Raw genomic sequence first — 25,185 nt, 5'->3', positions numbered from 1 at the left:
GGTGATTTGGCCATTTGGATTTAGAATTGGCTTGCCCATAGAAGACAGAGGGTAGTGGTCAATGGGTCATATTCTGGCTGGAGGTCCATGACTAGGAGTGTTCTGCAGGGATCTGAACAGGGACCTCTGTTGTTGAAATAACTTGGTTGGAAATGTGGGTGGGTTGGTAAGTTTGCAGATGACACAAAGATCGGTGATGTTGCAGGTAGTGTAGAAGGTTTCCAAAGGATACAGCAGGATATGGATCAATTGCAGATGTGGGCAGACAAATGGAGATGGAGTTTACTCTGGGTAAATGTGAGGTGTTGCATTTTGGGAGATCAAGTGGAAAGGAAAAGTATACAGTTAATGGCAGGACCCTTAACAGTGTTGATGTACAGAGAGAACTTGGGTTCCAAGTCCAGAGCTTCCTGAAGGTGACTGCACAAGTCGATAGGTTGGTAAAGAAGGCATATGGCATGCTTGCCTTTATTAGTCGAGGCACTGAGTTCAAGAGTCAGGAAGTTATGTTACAGCCTTATAAAATTCTGGTTTTGCTGCACCTAGAGTATTGCATTCAATTCTGGTCGCCCCATTATAGGAAGGATGTGGAGGTGATGGAGAGGGTGCAGATGAGGTTTACCAGGATGCTGCTATAAGGAGATGTTGGACAAACTTGGGTTGTTTTCTCTGGAGTGGTGTAGGCTGAGGGGAAACCTGATAGAAATTTATAAAATTACGAGAGGCATAGATAGAGTAGACAGCCAATATTTTTTTTACCAGGGTCGAAATGTCTAATACTAGAGAGCATATATTTAAGGTGAGGGGGGAAAGTCCAAAGGAGATGTGTGGGGCAAGTTTTTTTACACAGAGAGTGGTGGGTGCCTGGAATGCGCTGTCGGGGTGGTGGTGCAAGCAGACACGATAGGGGCATTCAAGAGGCTCTTAGATAGGCACATGAACCTCCTCTTTGCTGACAATCAACACAGGCGCACCTCTAGGATGCATGCTTAGCCCACTCTTCCTGCACTCATGACTGTGTAACTAGGCACAGCTCAAACACCATCTATAAAGTTCACCGATGACACCACTGTTGTTGGCAGAATTTCAGATGGCGATGAGGAGGCGTACAGGAGTGAGATAGATCAGCTGGTTGAGTGGTATCACAACAACAACCTCGCACTCAACATTAGTAAGACCAAGGAATTGATTGTGGACTGCAGGAATGGGAAGTCAGGAGAACACACACCAGTCCTCATTGAGGGGTCAGCGGTGGAAAGGGTGAGCTGCTTCAAGTTCCTGGGCGTCAACATCTCAGAGGATCTATCTTGAGCCCAACACATTGATGCAATCACGAAGAAGGCACACCAGCAGCTCTACTTCATTAGGAGTTTGAGGAGATTTGGTCTGTCACCAAAGACTCTTGCAAATTTCTACAGATAAATGGTGGAGAGCATTCTGATTGGTTGCATCACAGCCTGGTATGGAGGCTCCAATGTACAAGATCGCAAGAGGCTGCAGAGGGTTGTGGGCAGCCATCTCCATCAAGGGCACAACCCTCCTCCCCATCAAGGACACCTTCAAGAGGCAGTTCCTCAAGAAGGTGGCATCTATCATGAAGGACCCTCACCACCCAGGGCATCCCCTCTTCATGTTACTACCGTAAGGGAGGAGGTACAGGAGCCTGAAGACTCACACTCAATGTTTCAGGAACAGCTTCTTCCCCTCTGCCATCAGATTTCTGAACGGTCCATGAACCCATGAACACTACCTCATTATTCCTCTTTTGCACTATTTATTTATTTTTGTAACTTATAGTAATTTTTATGTCTTAATGTCTTGCACTGTACTGCTGCTGCAAAACAACAAATTTCAATACATATGTCAGTGATAATAAATCTGATTCTGATGCAGAGAATAGAGGAACATGGATCAAGTTCAGGTAGAGGGGATTAGGTGTCATTAGCTTAATCACAACATTGTGGGCCAAAGGGCCTATTTCTGTACTGTACTGTTCCATGTTCTGTATGATAATAGCATAAACATTAACTTCTGAGTTTTTATTCCTGTTGTAGAAAGTACTAGCTAGCAATGTGTGCCCTCAAAACTTGTCTTAAACGTAAAATGATCTGCATAACAGGGAGAGAAACTTGACTCAATAAGTCGAAAGTGAAGGAAGGCGGCCTTGGCAACTACAATGGCCTGATCAATAACCTTATACAGTTCTTCCATTTTAATTGTGTAATGTGGTGACCAGAGCAGTCAATGAAATTAAACAAACTCTATCGAAAGGAGTGAAGAATCGATCACAAGTCATCGTTACTTAGTAAAGTAACAGAAAAGGATGTAAATTTTGCTATTTGTGTCATCATATGGTTCCAATAAGAATACAAGCAAAACAACAGGAAATAGTAAAATAATATTATAAAGATTTTCTTAATTGACTATTATTGTGGCAGAATAGTGATTTATTGTTCTGAATCCATGATCCATTTGCCTTCAATGTTGCTGGATAGATAATGAGGTAAATCATGATGAAATATGTAAATGAGCTGGTGCAAATCAATCTGTGTGAGAAAGACAATGATTAAAACAAATATTCAATTAATCTGGTTGGCTTTACAGGACAAGGTGCTGGAAACAGATACCTTTTCATTGATTCTTTTCTGTGTGCATGTTGCAGTTTCAGTGTAGGTGTGAAGCACTTTGATTTTGTATTAACACTAAGCCGTTACACCTGGAAATTTCACAAATTTTCTCTGTGATGAGCATCTAAAGAAACAGAGCAAAAAACTGCAGATAGTTGCTTCTACAGTTTCCTCAGAGTTTTAGTGGATCTACTGCTAAAGTCATGGAGGGAACCAGGCAACTGGGATTGGCAGAGTCAGTGGGAGGGCATGTCTAGTACTGGCAGAACCAGTGGGATGGTGTTTCCAGGAATAGCAGAGCCAATGGAAGGGTGATTCTGGGACTGGCAGAGCCAACGGGAGGGCAAGTCTGGGACTGGTAGGATCAATGGCAGGGGACATTGGGGCATCAGATTGGACCCAAGGATTCAGTTAATTGTAAACCGGTCTAGAAATTGGGAGATTGCTTGTGATGAGTGGTTAGAAGATAGGAGTTGGGGTGGTCGGATCTGGTGGGACAGTGATTGGAGCAGTGGTGGGAGCATCTATGGTTTACAGAGGGGTTGGATGTGGGTGGGGTTGGGGAGCAAAGGTTAAAGGTAAGGAATTTACCTACCTAGTTGGTGTCCTAGACTAGAACTGCAGTAGTCCAGCAATGGGTCTTCCAGAGACAAAGCAGTCTAAGTTCATGGCAAAACAACTTAAAAGTGATGTAGTACGATGAATGATTACATTTTGCTCACACCTGATGTGGAAATCCCATTGGACTGCAAAGGTGACTTGTGCCCAGAAGTGTCTGGTTGAATTTCAAAAGTGAGGTGAAACAAACCAGGATAAATGAATTTCCAGGCAGAGTTCTTCAACAAATCAGATTGACATACAGGCCATAAACTGTGGTTGTCTGCTGTACATTTTTTGGACACTTCTGGAGATGAATTGGCTCCAGATATTTATACACATATGGACATTTTAGTCGGGTCCTGCTGGCTGCCATGTTGGTGAAAGTGTTAGCATAAGTGCAGCTAAAGCCTATTAAAACTAGGTACAGGAATCAGATTATGATATCTCCCCATTTCTTAACCAGGTCCAGCTGCACAAGCATTGTGTATTCACCAGCCCAGTTTCAAGGCTCATCTTCTCTTTGCATGTTCGTTCTGACTGGTTGCTTGTTGTGCTTCCACAAGGGTTTAATGTTTTCCAGCATTCTAGACCCCGTTGCTACTGAGGATCTGTCAAAAGCTAAACTTATTTTTGGGAGGCCAAAGGAAGCAGAAGCAGTTCCCAGGTTCCAGCAACCGAGGCTGGCTGCTCCTGTTCTCCCTTTGCCTTCCCTGTTAGTGGAGCCTTTCCACAGTCCAACCTTCTTAAGGCAACCCAGCATGGGTGGATTTTCCAGAGCGGCCTCAGAATAGACCATGAGGACAGTGGGCAGCTGGTTGGTGAATTCTTCAACCCAGAGGCCCAAGGTCTGCCCAGAGAAGAGCTCGACCCCATTGTGTTTATATCACAGGTATCAAATGCCACGATCCCCACAAAATAGGCTTGGATGCTTTTAAATCAGATTGATCCACGATGATGAGAACTAAAATACGAACTTTTAAATAAGCAGTAAAATACTTTATGTTCAGGTGAGCTTGGAGCCTTCAAAAGCTAACTATTAGCATTTAAATTTTCTTCAGTTCAGCATATCAATCACTGTTCTTATTGAACAGAATATCTACTGAAGCTATACTGAGGGAATGCCAAGCAGCTGAGTTTCAGGATGCATTAGAAGTTTTTGGTTGACTGCTGTGCTGCATAAGCACAAGTTCTTCATACTGAGATCTATTACATTTAATTTTACAGTAGGTGTAAATCCAGCTTTAATGATGAGGATACACATGCAGAGATGAGATAATTAGGCTATTGCACTCAAGAATGCTGTCTTCCCACATTGTGTTCCATTTCTCTGTGAGACTAGATTGAAATACATTGTGCTGGGTTCATCATCGGGGTTAGATTTATATATATAATATGCAATCAGCAACCTGATCTACCTGTCTGGTCCACAATCCAAAAGGGAATGGAAAGTTTCGGGAACATTATATGCTGGCAAAATATTAATAAAGAAATTAGAAGTGGAGGAATGTGTTAATGGTGTGTAAAAGAATGAACAATTCTTCAGTCAAACAATATTATACTGTCATGCAAGAAAGTCAGAAGTGTAATTTCCCCATTAAAAAGAACAACTGTTCGGTGAGTTTCTCCAATGAGTCATAGAGATCAAGAAAGAGTTGCTCGATCTCAGCCACGGTGGCACTATAATTAATCTCAAGGGCTTGGACCAGGACAGGAAACATCAGTAAGAGTTTCTGCTCCTGATCATTTTCCACTGGCTGTGAAATGAGGTTCTCCTGGCATTGTGAGCAATGCTTAATTAAAGCAAGCCCTTACATACATCACAACTGTGCCCACATTTCAGAAGAACTTCATTGGATGTATAACATCTTAAGATATCCTGAGCTTCTGAAAGGTGCCATATTAAAGTGTTTTCACTGAAGAAATAGCACATGCTTCTGCAGAATAATATTAACCAGACTAGCAGTTTTGCATTCAGGTAGATAAGAGTTAAAACTGGAGGTATTACAGCCATAACCATTTGCTAATTTCCTTGCTGCTGAGTTCGGAGTGGAAGTGGCAGAGACTTAAAAGCAAAGAAATAAGGAATTTGCTTTTACAATGTGCCTTTTACAACCTCAGTGTGCTAAAAAACACTTCACAGCAGATGGAGTAATTTTGAAATGTAATTGCTATTTTAACATAAGAAATGTGCTGGCCAAGTTTTCACTGCAAGCTCCCACATAAAATAATCCATTTTAGTGATGTTAGTTGAGGGGCAAATGTTAGGACAATGGGAGGTGATTTCCTGCACCTTAACTCACATTTCAAGCTTTATGCCCACCTGAGGGAGCAGAATGGAACTTGGTCTATCATTTCAAGGACAGCACAAACAATTGCACCATCATCCCTAAGGGGCGCACTGAAGTGTCAACCTCAATTATGTACCCTAATCTCTGAGTGTGATCGGGACCTTCTGAATTAGTTGTGAAAGAGCTACCAATTGACACGTTATACTTCTTACTCCCAACATCAGTGTTTTCTTTTTCAAATGCATCCACTAGAGCTGCAGACAATTGCCAGTTTTGAATTTTATGTCATTTGCCTGATATATAGCCTTGCTTTTTATTGTGCAATTTAGTTTTAGTTGTTGAGGAGGATCTGTCTGTCTCTAAGACACATAATACCAGCAACTTTAAAAAATATGCACTGATTTAGACAATACAGCAAATGTTCAACTATCACAAAGGAAAATGATGCAACTTGCCAATCAATCATTTGCCATTTTCGGCTATTTCTCCAGGTTCAAGTACATTGAATTGAAATGTAAACAAATTTGCATTTGGCACCAATTATTGTTAGTACAGGGAACAAATACATAATGGAGTGTGTTGCCTTGGTGGCTTATTAACAGTCACCCTGCAATCTTACCTTTTCCTTTGAGCACATACTACCACAGGTTAGTATGCAGGTGTAACTGCACATGTAAAAAAAATGTAGATCCAAAGTTCTTTAAATGATGGTAACTAGAATTCCAAGACAACCTCGAGCCAATGAATTATCCATCTGTATTATATAATAGAAACACACAATCTTTACATGAATACCAAGATGGGACTCCTGTATCTGTTACGGAAGATAACGAGATTGGGAGGACTGTTGGAAACCTTATCATAAATTAGATGACTGCAGTTGACATTCTTTTAGGTTCACCACCACTGAACATTGTTATTAGCAGGCCATGTGTTCCTTTACACACAGACTCACCTTGATTGTACAAAACACATTTGTTACAATTAAAACACTGCAGGCAGTAGAAATCTGAAACAAAATAAATATTGAAAAGTTAGTCAGCAACTGTGCTCAGAACAGGCAATTTTGACTTCTTGGGCACGATCTTGATATTGAGGATGTTGAAGAATACAAGTTTAGCACATTCTATTTTCATTATCACTGAATGTTTACCAGAGTGCTTTTCCCAAATCTTTATTATATTGGTTGAAGTAATATTCAAAGAGAAATATTTTTTGATCTGAATTCTAATTCATATTTTCAGAGCCTTCATGTTATAAATTCAATCCCTTGAGAGCAAAATTTAACAATACCAATATCATGACATAAATGATTGACCAGAGTTAGATGGTCAAATATTCCAAAGTATGACAGGCCAAGGATTTTATTGATAGAAAGTATAAATACCAACAAGCTGCTATAATCTGAAAATTCTTTATCAGGTTTTATCCACAGAATTATAAGTTGCCTTCTTAACATTTCAACTTGTGCATGAAGTTTTTCCACTGGCAGTATTTCAATAACGTGTTATCATTGAATATTGCTACTAGAAGTAACTTGTCAGAAGTTCTTAAATGATTACAAATCTATTTTGTTCCTTGTATGAACAAAGAAGCTATGAAACTACCTTTGACATCTGCAGGACTATGGAGAAATCCAATGTTTAACCAATGATTTAAGATTCAAAATAGCACTTTAAAAATATTCTATGACAGAAAACAACTCAATCAAACATTGTCAAGTTAAAGAAAAATCACCCCATAATCTTTGGAATCTATCCAAATTTAAACAAAAATTATTGCCAGCTGCTTCATTTGAATTTAGTACAGCTGGTGAAGGTCCAAGTTACCAGACTGAAATTCCTAAAGTAATTACTCTTCAACAACCTCTTTGTGAAATTTCAAAGTAAAATGAAACCATTAAGCCAAGTATTTTTTTTGCCATGATTTATGTAACCAAGTTGAACAAATTGTGTCAAGATAAAGAAAGGGAACTGAATACCTATAGTATTTTAAATGCGCACATGTCCTTTAGGAAGGCATATGATATAGAGAGGAACATTCATTTTAATGGGTTAATTTTTTGTTCTTAACGCTTCCAATGACAAAATCCATGTGTGGCAAATACATTGGAAGTGCAGTCCATTTGGAGTGCAAAACATGAATATTTGTCTCATGGTTAGTTCAATGACATAACAGTCCATTAAAAGCTTCTGGATGCTCTATTTAAAAAAAGCAGAAACTGGTACAAATATAAAGCAGATCAGATAGGATGTAAAGGTTAATGAAATGCTGCAGATCTGACCCTTCATTAATGAAGTGAATTTTACTTATGGAGCTCAAAATGAAGAGCTATCCTTCAACACAAAATAATTCAAACTTTGGTATATTTGTAATTAGGATTCTTATCATAAATGTGAACCTATCTTCCAGCTTTACATTAATGTTTATCACAAGTAAAACTATGGAAAAATCATTTACAGTGTGGTCCTTCAATACATCGGACTTGATCTTCAACCTTGTTATTAAACTTTCCACACAGCCCTCAACCAGTTTCTCTCATAATCCAAAGACTGAAAACAGGGAAATGGTATAAATAATATTGGTGGTGAACAATAATCATTGTTTCAAAACATTCTCTGGCAGTCATTTGACTAACTACTTCCTGGGCTATAGGAAGTTCCAGAGAGTTAGTCTGCAAGGAGCTCTTAGAGTGTGTGCCTTGTCTGTGGTTCCTTGCATCTTATGTGTGTTTGTAAATTCTGCAGCTGGGTGTTAAAAGAAAACAAAAAAGAAAATGCATATCCCACACTGGAAATAAGCTTTAGATAGCAAAGAAGTACAACTTTCAGAAGTGATAAAGTTATTCTGAGAATTAAACAGTAACAATTGGCAATAGATTCCACAAAGTCCATGTTGAACACTTAAGCATAATGTACAATACCAACTGTGAGATAGAAAATATTTCTGAAGTGCTTCCCTCTAATGGCAGAGAGGCTCTTACACGTTGCTGATGAGAGCCACAGTGAGGCAATATCATTGAGACCAGAGGTGGACAATACTCCAACAGAATCTGGGCAATCCAAGAGTGCAATGGAAGGGACAACCACTATAATGAAGGATGCAATGACAGGACACCTTGAAAAGACTAATAGAACTGAGCAGAGCCAACATGGATTTATGAAAGGAAAATCGTATTTGAATAAAAAGGGAAAATACTGGAAACACTCAATAGGTCAGGCGGCATCTGTGGAAAGAAACAATTAACAAAAAGTGTCCCAGACCTGAAATGTTAACTGTTTCTCTTTCCACATCTGCATTTTTTTTATTTTCATCATATGTGACTAAGTATTTTGAGAATGTGACTAGTAGAATAGACAGAGAGAGCCAATGGATGAGGCATTGGATAAGATCCCACCAGGGAGCTTGACCAACAGTATTAGGGCACAAGGAATTCTGGGTAATATACCGAGGCAGATTGAGAATTGGTTATTGGAATGAAAGCAAAGAATGAGAATAAACATACCTTTCTTAGGTTGGCAGGCTGTGACTAATTATGCCTCAACTTTTCACAATCGATATTACAGTTTGGCTGAAGGGACCAAATCAAATTTCCAAATTTGCTGACCATGTGAGATTGTGAGCATAGAGGAGGATGTGGAGAGGCTTCAAGGGGATGAGAATAAGCTGAGGGAGTGGATGAGGATGTGGCAGATAGAATAACATCTGGAAAAATGTGAAGCTATCCACTTTGGTGCACAAATGCAGAATATTTGTAAAGAGACTGGGTTCAAACGGACCCAACTGTGCATATACGCAAGGTGTTGAAGGTTTAAATACAGGTGCAGCAAGTGAGTAAGAGAGAAAATGCTATGTTAGCCTTTATTGTGAGAGGATTTTAATACAGGAGTAAGAAATTCCTATTACAGTTCTGTATGACTACAATAAAGGCTGCATCTGGAGCATTGTGTAGAATTTTAGTTTCCTTACCTAAGGAAGTATGTACATTTATTAAGTGTGATCAGGAAAGTTTTCTCAAGCAATATGTAGATGGCTCTACTAGAGAGGGGACAACACTTGACCTCCACTTGTGAAGGGAGGCAGGGCAAGTGACTGAAATGTCAGTGGAGAGAGCAACTTTGGGACGAGTGACAATAATTTTATTAGTTTTAAAGTAGTTATGGCAAAGGATAGGACAGTTTCACAAGTTAAAGTCCTATATTGGTGCAAAGCTAATTTTGATGGTATTAGGCAGGAACTTACAAAGGTTGATCGGGAGAGGCGGTTAGTGGGTAAAGGGATGATTAGCAAGTGGGAGGCTTTAAAAAGTGAAAGAGGAAGAGTTCAGGGCCAACATCTTCCTGTCAGAATGGGTAGTTAGAATGAAGGGCAAGTCTGGCAGGATTAGGGAACACTGGCTATCAAGGGATATTGAGGGTCTGGTCAAGAAACGAGAGAGACATATGTCAGGTATAGATCAAATGAATCCCTTAAGTGGTATAGGGAGTGTATGATTATATTTAAGAAGGAAATCAGGATAACAAAAACAGAAGGTGAGTTATCCTTGTCAGATAAGATAAAGAAGAATCCTAATAGATAGCTGGGGAGATAATAGGTCCCATATTTATGTTTTTCTTATGAATGCTGCTTATGTGATGCTGTGTGCCTGTGATGCTGCTGCAAGTAAGTTTTTCTTTGCACTTGTACATACATGTACTTGTGCACATGACAATAACCTCAACGATTGACCACTGACTATGTGTGGAGCCACAGGAGATGGGCAAGGTCTCAAATGAGTATTTCTCATTTGTATTTACTGTGAAGAAGGTCATGGAAGCTAGGGAATTCAGGGAATTCAGGGAGGAGAACAGTGAAATCCTGAAATATACCAATATTACAAAAAGAGAGGTGTCCAGTCTAATCTCACTTCCAGCTTTAGGTCAATTGACCTGCAGATCACAGCCATTCAAAAGCACATCCAAGTACTAGTTAAATGTGATGAGGGTGTCTGTCTCTACTCATTCTACAGTGAATTCCAGTCTCCTACCATCCGCTGGGTAAAAAATCATTTCCCTCATCTCCTTTTTCCCAATTCCTCTAAATTTACATATGCCATCTGCTTTGTCTGACCTCTTGGCTAAGGGATATTGGTCCTTCCTATTTATTTTAACTCATAATTTTAAACAAATAACTTTCCCCTCAGACTCCTTTGTTCCAAGGAAAATAACACGAGCTGATTCAACCTCTCCTCATGACATCAATTTTCCAGCCTTGACAGTACGGCTGTAAATCTCCTCTCTGGTGCAATCACAGCTTTGCACTTATGTGGTGAACGGAATTGCACACAGTCCTCAAACTGTGGCCAAACGAGTGTTGCATAGAGTTCCAGCATAACTTAAATCCTCTTGTATTCTGTGTCTCAGCAAATAAAGAAGATCATCTTGTTGCCATTTTAACCAGGTTGTTGATATATCATGCTAAATTTAAGGACTTATGGGCATACACTTCAAGATCCCTCTACTCCTCCACACCATTCTGGATCTTCCCAGGGTATTGTATAATTCCTTGCTTTGTTGCACTCCCCAAATGCATTACCACAGTCTTATGTGAATTAAGTTTCATTGCTATCTTCTACCTGAATGACTAGCCCATCTATATCTTTCTGCAGGCTAGTCTTTCTTCTCATTGGTAATCACGCGGTCAGCTTTTTTTAAAAAACTTTATTTACAGCACGGTAACAGGGCCTTCCAGCCCAATGAGTCTGCGCTGCCCAATTAAACTCATGTTAACCTATCCATACGTCTTTGGAATGTGGGAGGAAACCAGAGAACCCGGAGGAAACCCACACAGACATGGGAGGAATGCACAAGCTCCTTACAGACAACGACGGGAATTGAACCCCGATCGCTGGCGCTGTAATGGCGTCATGCTAACAGCTACACTACCGTGCCGCCATGTATCTTTGCAAACTTCTTCATCAAGCCCCTTACATTGAGGTCTCAATCATTCATACATATTACAAAATGCAAGGGACCGAGTAATATGTCCTAGAGGACCCCACTGGGAAAAGCCTTCCAGTGACAAAACACTCAACAACCATTACACATTGCTTCCTGCCACTGAGCAAATTGTCAATACATTTGCTCTCCTCCCCACTTGGAACCCATGAGTTCTTACTTTTTTGACCAACCTGATATGAGGGACCTTGTCAAAAGCCTTGCTAAAGTTACTATAGACTACATCAAACACATTGTCCTCATCAACTCTTCTTGTTATCTCCTTATAGAATTCAATTAATTTGGTCTGACATGAACTTCCCTTAACAAGTCCTTGCAAACTCTCCCTGATTACACAGTGCCTTTCTGAATGAGGATTTATATTGTCCCTTAGAATTGATTCCAATAGTTGACCCATCGCCAAATTTGCTCATCTGTAATTAAATGACCAACCCTTTCCACCACCCCCTTTTCCCGTTTCCTACCATTTCAAACAAAGCTACAACGATAGAGGCCCTCCAATCCTCTGGTGTTACTCCTGTAGCCAGATAAAATTGAAAAGTTGTAGTCAGAGATTCCGCAAGTTCCCTCCTTTAAACCGCTAGGGAAATATTTCATCTGGGCCTGGAAAAAGTGTTGAGCCCCTTCATACCTCAGGTGACTTTGTGTGATATGTCAGTGAAGAAGAAAGCTTTAAAGTGAAGGAAGATATAGGTGGTTTAGTCATGTGAGCAACTACTCACTGGGCTACACAATGTTTACATAAGGTTCCAGAGCAGTGGCCTGTGATGAGCCCTTGAGTAAAGAGGGCATGCCTTGTTTTGAATTCTTTACACCTCACATATATTGCATTGCACACTGCGCAAATGGACTTTGTTGGATATAAGGAATCCACAGAGAACAGATATCCCACACAGGTATATTAAATCAGAACCTAAGTTCAAGAGGACACCTTCCTTTTCCTCAAAAATAAATGCAATTTGAATATTGCAAGAGGAATATCTGCATTTATTTTCTCGTAATGAGAATGGATCGATCATTGAATGCTCAAGTGCACATGATGCATATTGATTTACCCGTGGTTATAAATTTCCTTTCAGCAGACACTCTTGTGCTGGTGACATTTTTACACAAGATTACTACCCATTTAAACACAATGTCCTAGAGCAGTGGTCACAAAAAAATAAATTGCTTCAGTTTATCACAGCTCTGGATCATTGAAACTGAACTTATTTGATGACTTTCCCTGAGGTATGTCAGTTTGAAAGCTTACATGCACCAGTGCTTGTACGTCTGAAAAAGGTTATTTTTAAAGTCCATGAATAATGACAGGTATTCCTGCAGTTGGCGCAGAGCAGTGGGTGGTGGATTGTAATTAAAATGCTTACTATGTACTGCCTACTTCACAAAGATACTGCCAATATTCCTTCACTATCTCACAGAAATGAATGCAGGAAATGATGGAATAACTCAATAACACAAACTGGACATAACTACATTACTTACAACACGGTCAAGTGGTCTGCAGCTATTTAGATATTTGAGTCTTTGAAAAGCTATCAGGTGACTGGTGCAACTTCAAGATTGTCATTAAAAGTGTTTACTGTGAGCTTTCAATGTTGAATATTATTGAACTTTAAAGAGATTTAACGTTTAATTATTTGAGCATTTCTTAATTCAGTGTACTGCTCTGATTAACTAAGCTGTGTGTAAGTTATATGAGATATCATAATTTTGATGAGCAGGGAATCAATGAATTCCAAAACTTGTATCTGTTATCTTAAAGTACACAATGTTTTCAATGTAGAAAAAAACTGACTTCAATAGATGGGTTACTGACAACATTGACTTGCACAATGAGACATAACAAGTCTGTCCCTGCTCTCCATACAGAATGATGATGTTGTCCTTTACCTTGTCATTTTCTTCTACTAGCCTACTGATTAGCTGAATTGACCATGAGCACTGATCCTTCCTCTAAACAATAGTTCAGGTATGTCCATGTTGCTAAAATCTATTTTATTTTACTTATGTTACAACCATTTTAGCAGCTAAGGAGTGATGGAGAAACCAACAAGCACACAATCATCAAAAAGCACTTACACTCTCCTTTTCAACTTGCCATTTAACACACAAGCACAAAAAAGATTAAAGCACACCTGTGCACACCATGGAAATAACAGTTTCGAGATCACATATGCAACGAGTGAATTTTACTCAATACTTACTGCTGAGCAAAATTTCAATTTGCACACCTGGATAGCTATTTAGCACGTGTACATAATCTAGTTGTGTTTGTGATATTAATGAGTTACTCACTCTCTCACCCTTAGGGTAAATTTAGCAGTCAATACACTAATAGCGAGAATCCTCTTACTGCCCAATTGTAACTGTGGCCAATTAGTCAAATAAGCACTTCATTCCTACTGCAGCATCTAATCATCTAATGAAAGAGATGTAATGTTTTTATTATGAAAAAAATGCTTATCAATTTGCTAACTATTAATGTGTGCTTTCAATTTAGGTTTGCAGTTACAGCAATTAGCATTCAGCAAAATTCCAATGTAGCATGCTATGAAATTGGAAATTTCATCATACAGTTTAATTGTTGCAGTATGATTTGCTACAAGAACTAAAAGCTGCCATAGTAACAGATGTTGTCACTCCTGGATGGCGGGATATTAACAGTAAAATTTTGTGCTGCACTGCTGCACAATAATATTAATACATGTTAGTCTGAGCTTCCCAACAGAATTTATTCACTATCTCCTGCTCATTTAAAACGCTTGGTTCTCCCTTCTGTTATTCTTCATGTCCATTTTATAAAAAGAGCAGTTGTAATAACTAGACCATTAGCTGACTAAATAAAATGTTTCTTTTACTCATTCTTAAGAGGTGGGCGTCATTGACACGATTTTGTGTTTGCCTCCTTTGTTTCCTGGCCTATCAGACTACTTTGGAGGGCAATTAAACACCGGCTGCACAGCTTACCAAATAAAGTGAATTTGGAGAAACAATGGCCCTGAAATTTCTGGCTTGCTGCAGTGCGTTCAGGCTGCTGTCAATTATGCAGGAATTTCTGCCTGTGCTAATGTCTACCTGGGTCCAAAGAAGAAGTGCTCTGTTGCAAATTTCATTTTTAGTGCAGGCTGAAGCAAAATCTATACTCCAGCGGCAGCGAGCATCTGACTGAGTTAGTTGGTCTGCAGCTGTATAAGCCCAAAACACTGGAATTCCCTAAACCTTGTCAACTCTCCAAGTCTCTCTCCTGCTTTAAGAAACTCTGTGAAACCAATCCTTTTAACCAAGCTGTCAGTCACCAGTCGTAATTTCTTTTTCTTTGGCTCCATGTCAGTTTTTGTTTGGCAATGTTCCTGTGAAAGCTGTTACTGTAAATTACCCCTTAACCACGCTTAACCGCACTTTACCATATCAACGCTCTACATAAATGCAAGATGTTGATGCTGTTATTGTTGAAATAGTTACTTATTCTCAGTGCAGTATCTTCCACCTTCCATCTGGCCTTGCGAATGTCAGCCACTTTTCAAAGGTCCCATTTACTTAAGCGAACGTATATGGTTAATGGGACAATGCTCATCGGAAATAGTTATGAACTTACCTGAGGTATTGGGAATGTTTTTCACTGTTCTGCTCAGGAAGCCTTTCCTTAGTGCATTACCCTTGAAAATGAATGCGTTTCAAGGCAATTACCAGCCTCAATGATGCCTTTGCCAATGGGGATTTCACTTTAAATGATATACATGCTGGGGGGAGATGAGCAGCAGGATGCTGTAACAGAAGCTAAATTAATTATGCAATATTGGAAGAGACGCAGACCTGCCTGGCACTATCTGTTCAGCACAATGTGTAGACCCAAGGAGACTTCCAATGACTTTTCCCAGGAGCTCTGTCTCAAGAGGCCATGCCCTGGAGGTTTGAAGGAGCTCGGCTTTGTGTTGCACTGATGTGCAACAAATGCTCTAATGTAAACCCCCTTACTTATGTGAATGGCATAGACATCTGAAACAAGAAACATGGGCGTGAGATAAATCAAAGAGCTTTACTACACTGCTGGTGAAAACCCACAGTTTTCAATTATATGCCTATTATTCAGCTGTAAACACAATTGGTCTTTGTAGTAAGATTGTCAATAACCATCCATGTTGTAAAGCTGTCCTTGGGGATATTGAAGATATAAAGGAGACACCTCTTTTCTTCTGACCAGTGCTACAACGTGTGACAATTATTTACCTTGCACTAAGTGCCAGCCTCACAGAAATTATGTAGCTTTTCCTTATAAACCATATCAGTCAGTTTAGTCACTCTTCTAACAGCCTGCACAGTGCTTGAGCAGCAGACTGACCCAAACACATCGGAGTTCCTTCCTCACTCATTCTCCATTCTGATGATTCCACTATATTTCACCACCCCCAGCACTTTTGCCCATCCCCATCCTAACGTCACATCTGCCCCCAAAACATTGTCTCATCAGCATTAGTGAGCATAGATGTCCTTATAATTTCTGAATAAATTATATTCAAGGGACTTTGACACAGCTACCTACTGTACTTATGTTGAAATTTAAAGAACAATACACAAGCGAAAACAGCTTATTTTAACACTGATACTGTTAGTCGATAAATATTGAAGAGGCAGTTTGTCCTCTCTGTAGCCCAGCTTAAGTCAAGGGTATTAATAATAGAGCTAAAACATGGATGTTAAATCTTCCAGTCAGTATTAATAGAATGGCAGCTCTAATACCACAAGTGATGTGTTTCGTTGCTGGTTTTCAGTTTTTCACCTGCAATAGATTTACAGCCAAGTTAAACTTTCCTATCTTCAAATCCCAATGTTAAAACCACCCACTGCATTAAAATGCATTCAATTTTTTCCACGTAATTCCAGCACTAAATCACTGCTGTGTTAAAATCAACCACTGCTTCCTGAACTTTTTCATTGCAAACACATCTCTTTAGTTCATGGATAGGCCTGAAGTACCACTCTTATTTTTTGCACAGGAGCAAGAACAGATAAAGAGAAATTAGCTGGGCTTTCTGTGATTCTCAGTTAGCCCAGAGTTTTATCAGAAGTGATTTTGGGGAAACAGACCCTATGAATGTGATGCTAATAAAGCACACCCACGTAAACGTCCTGAAAACTTGGGGCTAATTGTTATGACTTAAATATGCATGGAAGCACTAAATTGAGGACCTGCAGGCTTTGCGGTGACATACTGATTAATAGCACTCCTCTGAGAGTGGGATTTATAGCTTGAACACATACATATTGAAGCTGTGGAGTGCACTGGCTGACAGACAAAGGCATGCATCAGGATGGCTTCAGGGATTGAGGGAAATGGTTCAGGGTCTCTGGGGTGACACTGGAGAAGCTAATGGAGGAGGTATTGTTGAGTAAAGAAAAAAGAAGAAGCCAGGGAGACAATTAATAGACAGCATGTGGAGTAGGTGACTAAGGAAGTCACAGCCAGTCAGACTGACTCCAGTAATGAGTGGTCACCATAAGATCCCATCTCACCATTTGCTTACATACTTATAATGACACAGAAGGAGGCTATTTGGTCCATTTGTTCCATGCTAGCTCACAACAGAGCAATCCCATCAGTCCCATTACTCATTTTTTCTGTATTCTCTTTCACATGCACATCAACTTCCTTCTCTTTTGCCACTTACCTACGCTAAGAGGTAATTTACAATAACAGATTTACTTACCAACCAGCATGTCTTTGGGATGTAGGAGCCCACTCAGTCACAGGGAGAAGGTGCAAACTCCATGTGGTCAGGATTGATCCCAGGTTCCTGGAGCTGTGAGGCAGAGACTAACTGTTGTGTCACTGTACCTCCCTTCCATCCCACTTCCCAATAACTTCACCTATAGCAGCATCAAAACATCAGAATCCCTAAACTGCACACATGGTCTAACACTACACAATCCATAATAATGCATCAGTCAGAGGCAGGCAGACACATCACGGAGCTCTTCAACCATGTGAGGCATCACATTACACACACACAAACATATCTGTCAACATACTTATTCACAGTCACTACCCATTCTCCTCCGGGTCAATACAGCCCACAATAATTGCTAGCAGAAGCTCTGACCAGGGGAAGGGAAGGGAAATGACTTCCCTTGAGGAGACAGTGCTGGTGGTATTTCACACTTAGAGTCAAAGAGTGAGAGAGATACAGCACAGAAACAGACCCGTCAGCTCCCTGAGCACACCGCCCATCATCCACCCAATTACATTAATCCTACCGTAATCCATCTTAATCTCCCCACATTCCCCTCAACCTCACCATAGAGTCTACCGCTCCTCTACACACTGGGGGCAACTTACAGTGGCCAATTAACCTACCATACTTCACATTTCATCACAGGACAGAAGGAGACTATTCAGTCTATCGAGTCTATGCCAGTTTTCCGAGCATTCCCATCAGTCCAATTCCCTCATTTATTTTCCCTCTGTCACATCAACTCCCCCTCACACATAGCCCATTAACTTATCAGCATGTCTTTGGGATATGGAAGTAGGGATTTAACAGCTGGAGACATGTACCTTCATCTTCTTTACACCCTTGCTTACCCACAATTATTCCTGGTCCATAATCCCTCACACTTATTCTCACTTACAGACTCCATTTGGTTTCATCACTCATCGGTCCTGAATCAGGGTTTCAACCCGAAACACCAACAATTCCTTTCCCCCCACAAATACTGCTCAACCCACCGAGTTCCTCGAGCAGATTGTCTGTCGCTCTACAGTCTAGTATCTGCAGTCTCTTGTGTCTCCTAAAAATAGTTCGATGAAACCTCAGCACAGAACTACTTATGCTAAACCATAAGACCAGCATACAATAGATGGAGCTAAGCGATCAATTATGAGATTGAAGCTCTGTATATTTCCCATATGGAGTCATGAATGGTTGTGGATGAGTAACCAGCTGATAGGAGGAGGCTCCAAGAACATGGTAAACCCCATCATGGGAGTGTTAAAGACAAGGATAAGATACTTGCAGCCGTATTTGACCTGAAGGGCAGAGTGTAGGTTCCATCTCAGCTTCCTTCAGAGATCCCACCATCACAGAAGCCAGTCTCCAGCCAATTTGGAGCACTCCTTGTGATATCAAGCTGCAGCAGAGAGCACTGTTTAGCAAAGACTATGGGACGAGACAATGTCCCAGCTGTAATACTGAATACATTCCAGTGCTTGTTGTGCCTCCAGCCAAGCTGTTCCAGAACAGCTACAACTCTGTCCTCTCTCTGTCAATGTGGAAAATTACCTAGGTGTATCTTGTTCACAAAAAGCAGGATTAATCCAATCTGGCTAACTTCCACCCTATTCTACTCATCAGTAAAGTGATGGAAGGTGTCATGCATGGTGTTATCAAGTGGCACTTACTCACCTGTGACCTGCTTTGATGCTAGGTTGGGTTGTACCGAGACCTTTTGGTTCCAGACCTCATCACAGCCTTGGTCCAAACATGGATCAAAGAGCTGAATTCCGGAGAAACAAAGGACTGCAGATGCTGGAATCTAGAAGACAAACACAATGATGCTGGAAGAGCTCAGCAGGCCAGGCAGCATCCGTGGAGAAGAGACTGTGGGACCAGACAATGTCCCAGCTGTAATACTGCGTATTTGCATTCCATTGCGAGCTGCGCCTCCAGCCAAGCTGTTCCAGAACAGCTACGACACTGTCCTCTCTCTGTCGATGTAGAAAAATACCTTGGTGTATCTTGTTCATAACAAGCAGGATTAATCCAGGCAGCATCCTGGTAAATCTCCTCTGCACTCTCTCCAAAGCTCCTACATCCTTCTAATAATGAGCGTCTTGTGGAACCTTGCAACCAAATGGCATGAACATTGAATTCTCCCACTTTAAGTAATCCCCACATCTCTTCCCCACAACCCCTCCTCCACCATTTCCTTTCCCTTTCCTAGCCTAATTTTTCAACATTTTTTTCCTTTCTCTCTTTTCCTTTTACCCGTCCCCCGGTGGATCTGCTCTCCCCTCCTCCCCCCACCTGCCTATCACTGTCTCTTACCTGCATCTACCTATCACCATCTTGTGCTCACCCCGCCTCCCCTCTTTTGTCCACCTATCACTGCTCTGCTTTTCCCCCCTATATATCGGGCTTCTACTTTTCCTATCTTCAGTCCTGAAGAAGGGTCCTGATCCGAAACGTTGACCGCCTGCTTTTCTCTACAGATGCTGCCTGGCCTGCTGAGTTCCTCCAGCATCATTGTGTTTTTCAGCTGAATTCTAAAGATTGAAATGAGGCAGTTTTTGACCAAGTGTGGCATCAAGGCACCCAGGTAAAATTGAATTCAAAGAGCTTCAAGGGGCAAACACTCCAATGGTAGAGTCATAATTAGCACAAGGAGAGATGATTGTAGTTGATGAACGTTAATCATCCAGTCCCAGACATTATTGCAAGAGTTTATCAGGGCAGTGTCCTGGGCCCAACCATCTTCAGTTGCTTCAGTGGCCTTCCTTCCATTGTAAAGTCAGAAGTGGGGATGTTTGCTATTACAGTCAGGGGAATGAGTTCAAGAGCTGCGAGGTAATGTTGCAGCTCTATAAAACTCTGGTTAGACCACACTTCTGGCCACCTCATTATTAAAAGGATGTAGGAGCTTTGGAGAGGGTGCAGAGGAGATTTACCAGGATGCTGCCTGGATTAGAGAACATATCCTATAAGGAAAGGTTGAGTGAGCTTGGGCTTTTCCCTTTGGAGCATAGGCGGATGAGAGGTGACTTGATAGAGGTCCATAAGATTATGAGAGGCATAGACAGAATGGATAGCCAGCACCTTTTACCCAGGGCGGCAATGGCCAATACCAGAGGACACCAGATTAAGGTCAAGGCAGGAAGGTTCAGGGGGATATCAGAGGTAGGTTTTTTACACAGAGAGTGGTGGGTGCCTGGAACGCACTGCCGGGGGTGGTGGTAGATGTTGATACAATAGGGACATTTAGAAGACTCTTAGATAGGCACATGGAAGTAAGAAAAATGGACGGTTATGGGCCATGTAGGAAAGAAGGGTCAGATTGATCGTGGTGTAGGTTTATATAGGTCAGCACAACATCGTGGGCCAAAGGGCTCACACTGTGCTGAACTGTTCTTTGTTCTATGTATAGCATAACGTTCAATCCCATTCACAACTTTTCAGTAAATGACGCAGTTCATGCCTCAGTACAGGAAAACCTAGACAACATTCAGGCAAGGGCAGGTAATATTCATGCCACACAAGTGCTAGACACTGATCATCTCTAAGTACCCACCCTTGATGTTTAATGGCAATGATTGAGGGCTCCATTATCAATGTCCTTGAGCTTGCTATAGACAAGAAATTCAACTAGACCAGCCACGTTAATACTGTGTCCTGTTTTGGTTCAGATAGTGCAGGAAAATGTGTCAAGGCAGTCATAATATTGATGATTGGTAGAGCAGGGCTGAAGGGATAGATGGCCCACTCCTGCTTTTATTTCCTCTGTTCTTATGTTCTTATCAGCTGGTCATCAAATGAACCAACTATGAAATAATTGCAAGTCAGATCTCAGTATTATCGGATGGCTTTGTGTCATCGACTGGGCAGAAAGTCAACAATGTCTAATTCTGTTCTGAACATTTTATCCCAGTACTTTCAGAAATGCATTCACTTGCAGCTCCCTTTCACAAGATAGTCTTTCATTGTCCAAGATGACAACATTCCAAAGGGCTGCTTTGAAGCATCAGCTGAGTAACATCCTCCCAGATGAATTTATTACCTGGTCTGTTTACTGTTTCAAGTTACGGAATGGAGCATTATCAACTCCCCTGGAGGTAGAATACAGTTCAATCAAAGTGGTAATCATTTCTTAGATTGAATGCAGAAGTACACAAAGAAAATGTGCAAATAATTGCTAATATAATATTCTGTTTCTACGAACTATGTTTGCTGTCAAAAAATTGTTGTTGGAAAAGAACACAATGTAAGGAAAAAATGTCTAAGTATTTAGCAATCAGAATTTGTGAGTCTATTTTGGCAACAGAGTAGGCCAGTTTACGCTTGTAGCTTTGAAACAGTGATGATGAAAGATTGATTAAGAAATATATTAGCAATGGAAAAGTTGCAAACAAAGGAAGTTTCAGAGCGGAAGACCCAGACAGATGGTCATGGCTAATATTCACTTTGTCACTGAAGCCTTTACAAACAGGTGAATAAGGCCTGCCTTGGAAAGATTGCTGTTTTCCAGCTGAACAATGAAACAGGAAGGAAAATACAATGCCAACTTGGTGAAATTACCTGGAAGTCCTGAAACACCTAGTATCCTGCTAATTAGATATTGTAAAGTGGCAGAATCAAATCACAGACATAGACCAATACAAAAAAACAACAGAGTACTGTTCTCTGAAAGGGATTGTTGAAAACATTTTTTTTGTTTCTACGGCTTAGAATAAAAAAAGTCCTGTCAGATTTTTGGAGGAGAGCATGACCTCCTGTGAATGTCACAAAAAACCAGCTTGTGAAGAAGTTTTGCAACAGTTTTCCACCAATAGTTAGTCATTACATTTCCAGAATAAATAAGTTTCCTAAAGCAAAAAAAATCATGATCAATTCTATTTCCTTTTCAATGTAATAATGGAGGATCAAGGAAGATAGTTAAATGGTACCTTGGATATCCTACTCTAATAAGATCTGACAACCACTTGCCCCAAAATAAATCTGGATAGCTATCCAGGGAAAACCTGTAATAATTACAAACAGCTCTCCATCTGGTGTAAGAGGAATTTTTTAAATCTGTAGGATTGACTACGCAGAAAAGAAACATTTCTGATTAAGTGTAAACCAATATCAATGATGTCTGCACCATGAAGTATAGATGAAAAACTATAACATTAAACAAAATAATGTAACCAGCATTGGTCAGGTTAATAATTTTAAATGAAGAAAAGAAGTCCTACTTAAAAACAAAGTCCTGGTTAACACTTTGAGTTTTCATTGTGTCCCAATCTCATGCATAGTATGATGGAATAGGTAGTTTTAGATCTAGTATTGTGTAATGAGAAAGGATTAACTGATGATCAACTGTGACTACAATATGATAGGATCTCATACAAACATCAGAAGTGATTTTATTCAATCTGAAACCAGGATCTTAAATCTGAATAAAGCAAGCTATGAAGGCATGTGGTGAGATTTTGCAATGGTAGATTGGGGAACTTCGCTAAAAAGTATGACAGTATGACAGCAGTTGTTAACATTTAAAGAAGTAATACATAGCTTATAAGTAATATATATTCCTTCAAGGCAAATAAAAACCCAACAGGGAAAGTGGTCCAGGTTTAGCTATTGCGAATTAAAGAAAGTATGAGATCAAAACAAAAAGGCTTATACCATTGCCAACAGAAGTAAACCTGAATATGTGAACATTTCAGAGTTCAACAGAGGAGGAACAAGGCATTGATAAGGAAAAGTAAGGCACGATATAAGGGTAGCCTAGTGAGAAGCATAAGGACAGACTGTAAAAGCTTTGGTAGATTTGCAAACATAAATAGATTAGCTAAATGGCAGTGTGTGTTCCACACAGACTGAGAGAGGTGAAAGTGTATTGGGAAAGAAAGAATAGCAGAGAAATTAAACAAATATTTTGTGTCTAAAGAAACCTTCTGAAAATGGTGAAGATGGGTGAGAGTGAATGACGATCTAAAGACATAACATGATCAAAAAATTACTACTGGAGAAGTTAAGTGGGTCATTTGCATGGAGTCTGTGACTCAAGGGATAATGTAGGAAAACAGTGCTGAGACCTCAACAATTCACAATTAGTACCATTGAATTCAATGAAGGGATAAAGTTTGCCGATGATACAAAGCTAGGTGGCATTCCAGGCTGTGAGGAGGATGCAGACAATCTCTGGGGGATAGAGACAGGTTATGTGAACGAGCAAAAACATGACAGATCAAATATAATGTGGAAAAATGTGAAGCCATCCACTTTGGTACAAATCATAGAAAGGCAGATGTTTTTTTTTAAATGGTGAGGTACCCAGGTGTTGGTGTTCAGAGGGATGTATGTGTCCCAGTACATGAAGCACTAAAAGTTAACACACAGCAGGCAGCTAGGAAGGCAAATGATATGTGACTTTTATTGTGAAGAGGATTAAGAATAAAAGTTGCGCCCACTCCTCCAATTATATAGGGCTCTGATGAGATTGCAGCCAGAATATTGCATACTGATCCAGTGCTCCAAACTAAGGAAGTGGCAACAGGTCACTTAGATTTAATTGTGATAGAGGAACCGTAACCAAGGTGAACCAGATTAATTCCTGGGGTGGCACGTTTGTCATCCTACAAGCCATGATAGAGTAGATGTGGGAATGATGTCTCCCCAGGACGTTGTGCTGAGTGCCAGGGTGAAAGTGTCAAAATAAGGAGTCCGCTATTCAGGACTGAGATAAGAATTTTTTACTCAGAAGATAGTGTACCTTTGGAATTTTCTGCTCGGGGGGGCTCCGGGGGCTGAGTTCACTGCATATAATCAAAACAGTTCAATAGATATTTAGATATCAAATAAACTAAAGGGAATGGGGCAGGAAAGTCGGCTGAGGGAAATGATTAACTATGGTCTTATAGAACGGCAGGGCAGCCAAAAGGAACACTTCTGCTTCTACTTCTAATGTCCTTACCTTCAGTGTGATGATCTGAAATACTGCACACTCAGGATAATGGAAATAAGGTTAACATTGCATTAAATGGAACCATTAGAAAATATAATTGGGAATAGATGATGTCCATATTACTTAAGGTAATCTGGGCAGGCTAATAAGTAACATTTTAACAAATATCAAAACATAATTCACTAAAGTGAAATCTGACATGAGGGTGGAAGTCTTGATCGATATCTGATTACACTGGGGAATCTACTTACTTGGAACCTTATTGCTATTTTGTTCATTTGTCAGGATCCAGCTGTCGCTGACAAGGCAAGTATTTATTACCCATCCCCAACTGCACTTGAGAAGGTGGTTGTGAGCGTCCTTCTGAACTGCTGCAGTGCCAGTAAAGGGTGGTTGACGGGATGCCATTCCAAGTGGGCTGCTTTGTCCTGGATGGTTTCTTGAGACTTGTTGTTGCACTCATCCAGGCAAGTGGAGAGTGTTCCATTGCACTCCTAACTTGTGCCTTGTACATGACGGAAAGGCTTTAGGGCGTCAAAAGAGGAGTGACTCTCCATGGGATACCTTGCTTCCAGCCTGCTTTTGGGACCACAGTGTTTAAGTGACTTGTCCAGTTCAGTTTCTGGCCAAGGTTTCCCCTCCCCTCCCCCTGCCCCAGGATGTTGATGGTGGGGACTCAGCAAGTTTGTGGCTAATCTTTCTCCTGTTGGATGTCATTGTCTGGTATGAATATTACTGGCTATGTATCAGTACAGGCTTGCAATACAGTCTGCTACTATTTTCTGAATTTGCGCTTGAATTAGAAACTGATAAAAAGCTACAAACAACACTTCATTGGTCTAAGTGGTGTAATTTATCCTAGCCAGCAGGATAAATGCAAATTGGCTAAAACTAATAAATACATCAAAATAATGGACACTGAAGATACAGAAAATAATGTTCAGACTCGTTTAGAGCAACTAATTAATGGAACTAATAAATAAATAAGTGAACTTATTACCTATCAGTATG

This window comes from Pristis pectinata, chromosome 7, assembly GCF_009764475.1.
Source record: "Pristis pectinata isolate sPriPec2 chromosome 7, sPriPec2.1.pri, whole genome shotgun sequence".
NCBI lineage: Eukaryota > Metazoa > Chordata > Chondrichthyes > Rhinopristiformes > Pristidae > Pristis > Pristis pectinata.
Note: the sequence above shows the minus strand (reverse complement) of the source record.